A 12692-nucleotide genomic window follows, 5' to 3' on the forward strand; every position below is an offset into this window, starting at 1 on the left:
AATTCACCTCTCTGTGCCTCAGTTTGCTGGTCTGTAATATGGGAAGGATAGTGATAGACCCAACAATTACAAAGGTCACAGAACTAAAACAGGTTAAGGGCTTAGCTCACTGCCTGGCTTGGAGCTTGCCTCACGATAAATGGTAATAAGTTTTCTTATTGTAGCTGGCTTTAAACTTTAAGGCAACCTTACAGAATAATAATAATAAGGGCACACTTTTACCAACTACTTACCAGGGCCAGGCTCTTTTCTAAGTGCTCCATATTCAGTATGATCTCATTTAATGTTCTAGCATTAAGTGTACTCTCTAAGAGAGCTGCAGTTGTCCCCAGGCCACTAGGAGGAAACTAAAGCCCAGAGAAGTTAAGCAATTTAGCCAGGGTCACACAGCTGGAAAGTGAGAGTGGGTCAGGCGATTTCACCTCTCGGAGCCTCAGTTTCCTCACCTGTAATATGGGAATAATTATAGTACCTCCTGCTCTGAAGCTTTAATGAGCTGACACAGTGTTTCCCTAGGAAGATAATTTTTGGTGATGCGCGGACCTGCAGTTAGAACTATTAAACTGCATGACAAGTAAATAGTCCACTTCCTTTTCAAGTCTCAATAGTTTGAGGAGAGCGGCTCAGTTGGTACTAATACATGTTTATGTCTCTTAACACTTAATCCCTGTGCTTGATGAAAAGCCCTTCAGTAAGTAACAGTATCCTGCTGGAATCTTGAGGCACCGTTTACATTGTATTTATTCTTAAATAAGCCTGTCTAGTGGCTGGCCATATCTACTTGTCATTCATGGCAGGACTACAACGTTTCTTTTAAAAAATAAATTGATATCTGAGTCATGGCACCAAAAACAAACAGACAAACAAAAATTGATTTTGCCTGGCCGGTGTGGCTTAGTGGTTGAGTGTCAACCTATGAACCAGGAGGTCACGGTTTGATTCTTTGTCAGGGCACATGCCCAGGTTTTAGGCTCAGTTCCCAGTAGAAGGCATGCAGGAGGCAGCCGATCAATGATTCTCTCTCATCATTGATGTTTCTCTCCCTCTCCCTCTCCCTTCCTCTCTGAAATCAATAAAAATATTTTTAAAAAAATAAAAAACAGCCATAGCCAGTTTGGCTCAATGGATAGAGCGCCGCCTGTGGACTGAAGGGTGTCGGGTTTGATTCCGGTCAAGGGCACATGCCTGGGTTGTGGGCCCAATCCCCAGTGCGGGGGGCGGGTAGGAGGCAGCCAATCAATGATTTTCTCTGATCATTGATGTTTCTCTCTCCCTCTCCCTTCCTCACTGAAATCAATAAAAATACTTTTTTTTAAAAAAAAGCTATAAAAATAAATTGATTTAAGCTTTATAATTTTGGAGGTGGTTACATAAATCTATACATGCTTGCATAGAGATGCACACAAATGAATGTAAAAGCTGTTGAAATCTGAATAAAGTCTGTAGCTCACGTCAATGTAAATTTCCTGATTTTGAAACTGTATAGTTACATAAGATGCACCATTAGAGGAAACTGAGTAGAGGGTGCACAGATCTCTCTGTACAATTTTGGCAACCTCTTGTGAGTATTGTTATTCCAAAAATGGTTTCTTGAAGTAATTGATTTAGATTTTTAATTGTCAGGCGAATGTATCAACAAAATGTGGTATGTCCATACACTGGAATATTATTCACCCTTCAAAAGGAAGGAAATTCTGATACCTGCTACAACATGGATAAACCTTGAGAACATTCTGTTCAGTGAAATAAACCAGTCACCAAAAGACAAACACTGTGTGATTCCATTTACATGAGGAACTTGGAGTCATCAGATTCATTGAGACAGAAAGTAGATGGTGGGTGCCAGAAGCTGGGGAGTTAGTGTTCAGTTTCACTTTGGGATGATGAGAAAGTTCTGTGGCAGGACGGTGGGAATGGTTGTACAACAGTGTGAACGTACCTAATGCCACTGGGAGGTAAATTTAAATATCATTAAGATGACACATGTCGTGTTATGTATGTTTTATCACAATTTTAAAGAGCAATTGATTTGGGTTTTAAAGGGAGTTTTAATTTTAAAAAATATCTTAGGTAAACAATAAGAGTTCAAGTGGGAGGTGGGAATAGGAAAATCCTGAGGGCGGTCTGTGAAGGTCAAAAACGTAGGCACTACTGAGGTTGTGCAAGCTGCAGGCTCGGCCCAGAGCTGGTGCTGAATTAAAAGAGGCTAATGTTGTTGTTGTTGATGATGATGATGTTGATGTTATTTACAAAGTGCCAAACATTTCCAAGTTCACATTCTGCCAGGTGCCCAGAGAGCCATCTTCTTTTTTTTTTTCTTAATGTATTTTATTGATTTTTTACAGAGAGGAAGGGAGAGGGATAGAGAGTTAGAAACATCAATGAGAGAGAAGCATCGGATCAGCTGCCTCCTGCACACCTCGTACTGGGGATGTGCCTGCAATCAAGGTACCTGCCCTTGACCAGAATCAAACCCGGGACCCTTCAGTCCCCAGACCGACGCTCTATCCAGTGAACCAAACCGGCTAGGGCAGTGGTCGGCAAACTCATTAGTCAACAGAGCCAAATATCAACAGTACAACGATTGAAATTTCTTTTGAGAACCAAATTTTTTAAACTTAAACTATATAGGTAGGTACACTGTTATTAACTTAATTAGGGTACTCCTACAGCTTAGGAAGAGCCACACTCAAGGGGCCAAAGAGCCGAATGTGGCTCGCGAGCCACAGTTTGCTGACCATGGGGCTAGCAAGAGAGAGAGCCACCTTTTTGAGATCCCCTGGTGAAACGAGGTATCAGTTCCGAAGATGAGAGAAGGTTCCCAGAACCTGAATTAAAAGCTCGACCTGACTCTGCATTCCCCAGAGCAAGGACAACCCCACCCTTTAGCCATAGCCCTGGCCCCCAAGCCAGGTGGGCCAGGAGAACACACATTCACCCCCATCCACCCCCACCCAACTAGATGCAGGGCGCCAGACTCCTTCCCCTGGAAGGGGCCATGAGGAGATGGACCACTGAGGTCCTTTCCTACTCAAATCCAGGGCAGGGCACAGCTGCCAGGATCTGGCTCTTCTGGACTCTGTATAGAGAGTTACACAGCAGGAAGCAAGGTAGTGACAGGTGCCCACGCCCAGCCCAGCCTGCAGAGTTTGGGAAATCGCCCTGCATAGAGCTGACGAGGGAAATAGGACAGCCAAACAGGTGTGTGGGTGCTGAGATGATGCTCTCCCTCTGCTCGGGGAAGAAAGGAGGTGAGAGAGCAGGTGCCCAGAGCCAGAGCCGGGGAGGAGGGTTGTTCTCATGGCTGTTGTAACAAATTAGCACAAACAGTGGCTTACATCAACACACATTTATTATCTTACAGTTCTGGGGGTCAAGAGTTTGAAATTAGTATCACCGGGCTAAAATCAAGGTGTCAACAGGGCTGCTTCCTGTTGGAGGCTCCAGGAGAGAATTCATTCCTTGCCTTTTCCGGCTGCAGGTTGCCTGCATTCTTTGGCTCAGGGCCCCTTTCTCCGTCTCCACAGTTCACAGTCTCCCTTCTGATCCCATCATCACAACTCCTTTCCTCTGATGTTGGCCTTAGTTCTGCAAAATGCTAGTGACTGGTAATTTGGGTGAAAGATATATAGAATTTTGTTGTATTCTTCTTGCAACTTTTCTGTTGCAATTAAAATACTTCAAAATGAAAAGTTTAAAAAAATGTTGGCTAATAAAAAGTGCTGGTAAGTGCCCTGGCTGGTTTGGCTCAGTGGATAGAACATCGGCCTGCGAAGAGTCCCAGGTTCAATTCCGGACAAGGGCACATACCTTGGTTGCAGGCTCCTCCCCAGCCCAGGCCCTGGTCTTGGGTGCATGCAGGAGGCAACCGATGGATGTTTTTTTCTCTCACATCAATATTTCTCTCTGTCTCTCCCTCTCCCTTCCACTCTCTAAAAATCAATGGAAAAATATCCTCAGGTGAGGATTAAAAAATTTTTAAAAAGTGTTGGTGATGCCGAAACCGGTTTGGCTCAGTGGATAGAGCGTCGGCCTGCGGACTGAAGGGTCCCGGGTTCGGTTCTGGTCAAGGGCGTGTGCCTGGGTTGCGGGCACATCCCCAGTGGGAGATGTGCAGGAGGCGGCTGATCGATGTTTCTCTCTCATCGATGTTTCTGGCTCTCTATCTCTCTCCCTTCCTCTCTGTAGAAAATCAATAAAATATATTTTTTTTAAAAAAATTAAAAAAAAAAAGTGTTGGTGAGGATGAGAAACAAGGAAACTTCCATCCCTTACTGGTGGAAATGTGAAATGGTCAAGGGAGATAAATTTGGAAAACAATTTACACTAGCTGGTGTATTACTGGGCAGGGTAGGTTGATTGCACGAATAGGAAAACAGCACATCTAAGCATCTTAAGAGTAAAAGTTTATTTCTCACATAAGCAAAGTCCATCGGATATGTGTGTCTACCGTGGAAGGCTGTCTGTCAAGTGGTCCAGGCTCCTTCCATCCTGTGATGCCTCCATTCTGAACATGTAACCCCCACCCCCAATTTGTGGCTTCTACCACCAACATGAATCTTCCGAGGAAAGAAGAGGTTTGGCACACTGCATCCTTAACCACCTCAGTCCAGAAGGACGTGTCTTCCTTCGGTGTACTTCTATTGGTCAAAAAGAGTCACATGACCCCAACTTAGATGCAAGGGTAGCTGGGAAATGTAGTCTCTGGATGAGTAACTGCTCCTCAGCTATACCCTCCAGAAAGGAAGCCCGAATCTTTGTGACAAAGTGGGTTGCCTCTGCCACATCCAGGAAAGTTGCAAATGACCATGTCCTGCACTGGGAACTCTCCTCCCAGACTTACATCCCCCTGAGAAACTCTCACAACTGGACCCAGGATTCATGTACAAGATTATTCAGAACAGCCTTGCTCGTCATAGCAAGACCCTGGAGTCACCTTGAATATATCTGAGTCATAGATTTGATAAATAAATGGTGATGCATTCGTTCAATGGAATGCATGTAAATAAACGGACAGCGGGGACAGGCAATAATGTGAATGACTCTCAACAAGATAATGCTGGACCAGAAAAGAAAAGAAGTCACAAAACAGTATGTTTGTTTATAGGATGATTTAAAAAAAAACAAAAAAACCCACCAGGCTAGATTTAACAAATGGTACTTAGGCAGGGCTGACACTCAGCAGTCACACACCTGTATAATGTATCGGTTATTAAAATACAGCAACACTGGTTGGTAACTAGCTGCTGCTACAAACCTCCCCCACCCAGTGTGATTCCTGGCCACCCTGGCCTTGTCCCTGTGATGTCACAGATTTCACAATCCAGCAGCTAAAGAGTCAGGATCTGGTAAATATTTTTTATATTGCCTTTGGTTTAGAGAGGCACGCATATGTGAGGGGAAAAAAAACACTTTGAAAAAAAGGTGGAGGGGTGGGTGGAGTTGGAAGAGGGCACGGAGGGGATAAATGATGATGGGGAAAATAAAATAAAATGTTTTAAAGAAAGAAGAGGAAAGGAGTGCTGAACACCAAATCCAGAAGGGTGGTCCTCCCGGTGGGCGGCCCAGGGGAGAGGATGCACTTAGAGTCTCACGGGAGTCCTTGGGGTCAGTGTGCTTCCTTCCGGTCTACCTCCCGATGCACTGGGAGAGCAGAGGGAAGATGTCATTAAACCCCCTGAGGAGCCCCCTCAGAGATGTGGGAACTGCTTCTGCTTCAGCCACATCCCCAAGTGGCCTCAGAGTTCCAAGAAATCCATTGCAATTGCCTCCGAACAAGCTTAACTCAGTCATTTGGAGAAGCTGTTACCAAATAAAGTGCAGGGTACCCAGTAAAATTTGAATTTCATGTAAGATAAACAATAAATAATTTTCAGCATAAGTGTGTCCTAAATATTGCACAGGATCAACTTACACTGATTCTTGTTTTTTTGCTCATGTATCTGAAATTCAAATGAAAATGGGCATCCTGTATTTTTATTTGCTCAATCCAGCAACCCTAATTCGGAAGCATCTCCTCACCAGAACCCCTGCCCCGTTCCTATCTCCAGTAAGAGAGTTCCGTAATATGGATCATCAAGCTCAGTGGTTGTCCACCAAGGGCAATGCTGTCCCCCAGGGGGCACTTTGTGATATCTGGGGACATTTTTTATTCTCACAACTCGGGAGATGGGAATGATACTGGCACTGAATGGGTAGAGACCAGAGATGCTGCTCAAATTCCTCCAATGCACAGGACAGACCCCCATAAGCAAGAATGATCTGGCCCCAAATGTCAATAGTTCCAGGACTAGGAAACCCTGGTCTCTATGGATACTGAAGTCACTAAGAATTATGACCAGAGAAGTTTTCAAGAAAAAAAAAATTAACCAGGAGGTACAGTAGTGGAGGACTGAGACAGCCTGACCTGAGATTGGGAGAGGAAGCAGAGAGGGTAGCAGAGAGTATTATCTGAAAATCTAGATCAGCGGTTCTCCACCTCTGGGTCGCGACCCCCTTGGCGGTCGAACGACCCTTTCACAGGGGTCGCCTAAGACCATCCTGCATATCACATATTTACATTACGATTCATAACAGTACCAACATTACAGTTATGAAGTAGCAACGAAAATAATTTTATGGTTGGGTCACAACATGAGGAACTGTATTTAAAGGGCCAGAAGGTTGAGAACCACTGACCTAGATCAAAGCTGTAGTTTTAGAGCAAGGACACCTGCCTCACCCCAGGAGGCAAAAGAGTGTGAGGAGTTAGGAGGAAAAACAGCCGCAACCTAAGAGCTTAAAGTCCTCAGGAGAGAGCCAGGCTTCTGCTGGGGAGAGAAGGTAAAGAGAAGTTCTGAGAAGAAATTGAGAATGTAGAAAATTTTGCTTGGGAAGGACTGTGACTTCTTGAGGGCACAGCTGAAGTATTTCAAGATTTGAGGTGGTTCATTAAAGGTAGAAAGGCACACCATTTACTGGAAGAAGATACCCGCAATACATAGATCTGACAAATGACTTTATTGCCAGAATGTAGGAAGAAGACAGACAAAATGGCAAAGGCTTTAGAAGAGACACTTTGCAAAAGAAGATACAGAAATGGCCAAAAGGCACATGAAAGATGCGTAAAATCATTAGTCATTGGGAAAATAAACAGTAAACCACAATGAGACGCCACTACACACCCACTGGAAGAACGAAGATTTTAAAACAATAACCTGTCTGTACAAAGTGGTGCTGAGGAGGTGGAGCAACTGGACCTCTCAGACACTGCTGGCAGTTTCTTCCAAAGTTAAAGATGCGTCTTCTATATGGTCCAGCCAATCAACATCTGGCATTTATCCAAGAGAAGCAAAAATGTACCCTCTCATGCACTGCTTTATTTATAACAACCCCAAACTGGAAACAACCCAAATGGCCATCAACTGGTGAATGGATAAACCTGGTACATCCATACACTGGAATATTACTCAGCAATGAGGAGGAACAAATCAAACAATATACACACAACACTGGTGAATCTCAAAAACATTATGCTGAATGAAAGAAGCTAGTCACAGCCCGCCAGCGACGCTCAGTGGTTGAGCGACGTCCTATGAACCAGGAGGTCACGGTTCTATTCCCAGTCAGGGCACATGTCCAGATTGCTGGGCACAATCCCCAGCAGGGGGAGGGGGGAGCGTGCAGGAGGCAGCCGACCAATGATTCTCTCTCATCATTTTTTAAAATATATTTCTTTATTGATTTCAGAGAGGAAGGGAGAAGGAAAGAGAGAGAAACATTAATGATGAGAGAGAATCACTGATCAGCTGCCTCCTGCACACCCCCCACTGGGGATCGAGCCCGCAACCCAGGTATGTGCCCTTGTCCGGAATCGAACCCGGGACCTTTCAGTCCACAGGCCGACGCTCTATCCACTGAGCCAAGCCGGCTAGGGCTCTCTCTCATCATTGATGTTTCTATCTCTCTCTCCCTTTCCCTTCCTCTAGAAAGAGAGAGGGAGAGAGAGAGAGAGAGAGAGAGAGAGAGAGAGAGAGAAAAGAAAGAAAAAAGAAAGGAAGGAAGGAAGGAAGGGAAAGAAAGCTAGTCACATACTGCATGATTCCATTTATACAAAATTCTAGTAAAGGGAACTCTAATCTAAGTGATAGAAATCAGATAAATGGTTGCTTAGGGATGAGGATGGGATGGGGACTGACTATAAAGGGACCCGAGAGATCTTTTGGAGTGACAGAAATGTTCTCTATCTTGATTGGGGAAGTGGTTACATGGATTTGTCAAATTGTACACTTAAAACGGTTACATTTTATCATATGCATGCTAGACTTCAATATAATCGACTTTAAAACAAGTTGGGCCCTGTTGGTTTGGCTCAGTGGTAAGAGCATCTGCCGAGGACTGAAGAAGGGCCCCGGGTTCGATTCTCGTGAAGGGCATGTACCTCTGTTGCAGGGTCCATCCCTGGGCACGTGTGGGAGGCAACTAATAGATGTTTCTCTCTCTGTTCTCCCCCTCCCTTCCACTCTGAAAATCAATGGAAAAAATAGCCTCTGGTGAGGATTAAACACACACACACACACACACACACACACACACACACAACAAACAAACAGAAAAACCCCAAGTTGGACAGAGAAGGAAGAAGGGGGAAATATAGAGGTGTACAGAGTTGTGGGGTTTTGGTGATGAAGTCTTGGACTCCTTGTGAAATTGGCAAAAATGGGTCAGGGGTCCAATGGGCTTAGGGGATGGTTCCATAGATGATTGTATAGCTGGTATATACACATGAATGATTAAAGTTTAGAAAACCTCATGGTTTCCCAACACTTTTTATTGTGTTCCTCCCCTGAACACTGAATGGTAAGAGGTTTGGTCTACCAGATAGACTGCATTTTTTGAGCATGTGCACACATGCGTGTCTGTGTATGTGTGTGTGTGTGTGTGTGTGTGTGTGTGTGTGTGTGTGTGTAGGGGGTGAAGTGACAGAGAGAGGCTTTTATGAAGCATCCAATCACTTGCCCAGAAGAGAATTCTCCACATTCGTTTGGCAGGTGAGGAAACTGCAGCTATGAGAGGTTTGGATCTTCACCCAAGGTGCCAGGGACTAAGAGGTGGAGTTGAGATTGAACCCAGGACTCTCCCTCCCCTACTTTACCACCCCTTAACTATTCGGAATTATCACTAAATACTAATTTAATACTTTCCAATTTAAAGATTTAAATCATCTTTATTCCTATGATAAACATGAGACATGTTCAATGTCCATCAACAAATGAATGGATAAATAAAATGTGATAGCCCTAGCCAGTTTGGCTCAGTGGATAGAGCGTTGGCTTGCAGACCAAAGGGTCCCAGGTTCGATTCCGGTCAACGGCATGTACCTTGGCTGCAGGCTCCTCCCTGGCTAGGGCCCTGGTTGGAGTACGTGCAGGAGGCAACCAATCCACGTGTTTCTCTCACATCAATGTTTCTCCCAGTCTTTCCCTCTCTCTTCCACTCTCCCTAAAAAATCAATGGAAAAATATCCTCAGGTGAGGACTAATCAACCAACCAAACAAACAAATAAAATGCGATATATCCAAACACTGGAATATTACTCAGCCACAGAAAGGAGTGAAGCACGAACACTCATTACAACGTGGATGGACCTTGAACACACGATGCTCAGTGAGAGAAGCCAGCCACAAAAGGCCACATATTACATGATTACACTTACATGAAGTATCCAGAAAAGGTAAATCCATAGAGACAGGAAGTGGATTTGTGGTTTCCAGGGGCTGGGGCTGGGGATGGGGAGTGACTGCTAACTGAACAGTTTCCTTTTGGGGGGATGAAAATGTTTCAGAACTGGATAGAGGTGGTGTTCATACAACACTGGGAATGTACTAAATGCCACTGAATTGTACACTTCAAAATGGTTAATTTTGATATGTGAATTTCACTTCAAATTTTAAAAAAGCAAAATGTGCTTATGATGCGACACACACACACACAGCCCCCCAAAATAAAAATTTCTCATATCCCAGACTCTTAGTATCTAGGAGTGTATGCTCCCGACATATATAGATATATAGATATATAGATTTGCAATAATGAGACTGTGGTGACAACATTGTCTTATCACCTGCTTGCTTTTCCCCCTAGAAATTACATAAAGGGAACCAAAATGGTGTACTGACTGAGAAGGGGCATGAAGGAACTTTCTAGATCTTGGTTACATAAAAAGTTCATTGAGCTATACAGTTGAGTGTGTACACTTTACTGACTGTATGTTATATTCCATTATTTTTTAAAATTACACCATGGGACTCCTTATACATCAATTAAAATGAATGCACAGTGTCAATTTTACTGCTGACAGCCCCCCCACTTATATGCTGCTCCCCCTCCCTACTAAAATGGCTCCTCAACAGTGGATGCTTCTGAAACTAATGGCTGATCTCAGCAGCTTGTGCCCCTGCTTGATTCATTCTCTTCTTCAACCTGTGACTAACCCCTGCCCCTCCTGACTCCTCTCCAGCTTCTTTGACTGGTCCTTCTAGGTCTCCTTTCCTCTCACCTCACCCCGGGGTGGGGGGGGGGGGGGGAAATCTCATCGCTTCTGTGCTCCCTTAGAGCCAGGATTACACAACCACCAGCTTCCGGAAAATCTCCACTTGGATATTCACAGCCTGCTGAAACTCACCAGATCCTAACCCAGTAGTTCTCAACTGGGGACACTTGGCAATATCTGGAGACATTCCTGGTTGACACAATCAAGGAATGCTACTGGCAGCCCTGACTGGTTTGGCTCAGTGGATAAAGCGTCGGTCTGCGGACTGAAGGGTCCCAGGTTCGATTCCGGTCAAGGGCATGTACCTTGGTTGCAGGCACAATGGGGAGCGTGCAGGAGGCAGCTGACCAATGTTTCTCTCTCATCGATGTTTCTAGCTCTCTATACTTCTCCCCTCCTCTCTGTAAAAAAATCAATAAAATATATATATTTTAAAAAGGAATGTTACTGGCATCTAGCGGGTAGAGGCCAGGGGTGCTGCTCAACGTCCTACACTGCACAGGACGGCCCCCACCACAAAGAACTATTCAATCCCAAATGTTAATAGTGCCAAGGTGGAGAAACTCTGCCCTAAACTAACTCATCATCTTCCCCATAGCCATAAAAACACCTCCAGTTACCCAATGGCTCCAGCCAGAAACCTTTGAACCTCCCCTCTCGCTCACTCCCCATATTCAAACCATTCCTGAATAGATAATAGCAGGTGCCATAATGAACAAACCTTAAAATATTTGATGACTCAAACATGATTGAAGTTTGTTGCTCACTCATCTAAAATCCAAAATGAATGTTCCTATTTGGTAGGCGGCTCCCTTCCCGGGCTCCTTCTGTGGTTCCACCATCTCTATCAGGTCACTGCATTCAGCTGCCAGAGCTGGTGTAAGGAGAAAGAGAGTGGAGAAGTCACACTTGCTTCCTAAACGCCTTAATTTGGAAGCATCACATATTATTTTCTTGCTAGGTTCATTGGTGAGAAGATAGCACATGGCTCCCTAGATGCAAGGGATGCTGGGGAATGTAGTCCCTGAATGGAAGGGTGTGGTGACCACCCTCCAAGAGGGCCTGGATGTCCACCCTCTTTTGTAGTCCCCTGCCCCACAGTGAATTATGGTTAGCCTGTGGAACCACTAGGATGCGGTGAAAATGACAATGTCTGACTTCCGAAGCTGGATCATGTAAGACATTACAGCTTCCACTTTGCTATCTTGAATCATTTGCTCTAGGGAAGCCAGACGCCATGTTGTGAGGACACTCAATTAGTCAAGAGGTCCACTTGGGGTAGAACTGAAGCCTCCTGACAATAGCGAGCCATCCAACTTGTCCCGCCTTCAAATTGCTAGCCATGTGAGTGAGTCATCTTGGAAGTGGATCCTTCATCTCTAGTTAAGCCTGTAGATAGCACTACTGCCCTGGCTGACATTTTGACTCCAACTTTATGAAAGACCTCAAGTCAGAACACCTAACCCACAGAAGCTATGTGAGATCATGTTTATTGTTACGATAACACTTAATGTTCTTGTTGTAAGCTAATAAATTATGGGGTTATTCGTTACATAACAATAGATAGCTGCTACAAAGGAGAAGCATGACTTTTAGAGAAGAATTTGTCCTGCATTCTCAAGCTCTCTCTGTTCCATTTCCTGAACAGTCACAAATCTCTAGAGCAGCGGTTCTCAACCTGTGGGTCGCGACCCCTTTGGCGGTCGAACGACCCTTTCACAGGGGTTGCCTAAGACCATCCTGCATATCACATATTTACATTACGATTCATAACAGTAGCAACATTACAGTTATGAAGTAGCAACGAAAATAGTTTTATGGTTGGGTCACAACATGAGGAACTGTATTTAAAGGGCCAGAAGGTTGAGAACCACTGCTCTAGATCCTCCCTCACTCTGACTCCACATTTCTCTTCTGAATGACTACACCTCCCCTATCACTGGTCTCCCTTTGTAGAGATATTTGTCATGTGTTGTTGTTGGTGGTGGTGTTGGCTTTCCAGCATTCAATCATTTCATTTCTTTGGGGGATGGGGACTTTATTGCCTGTAGCAGTGTCCACCATGGCAGCAGTGCTGTCCAGAGCTGGCTGTGACCTCCTAGCCAAATTTCCCCTAATGCTCAGTCTCTGGAACCTCTGCCTACTTTTTCCAAGGTGGGTT

This window comes from Myotis yumanensis, unplaced genomic scaffold (assembly GCF_028538775.1).
Source record: "Myotis yumanensis isolate MYYU_CA2020_CCGP unplaced genomic scaffold, mMyoYum1.0.hap1 SCAF_5, whole genome shotgun sequence".
Taxonomy (NCBI): Eukaryota; Metazoa; Chordata; class Mammalia; order Chiroptera; family Vespertilionidae; genus Myotis; species Myotis yumanensis.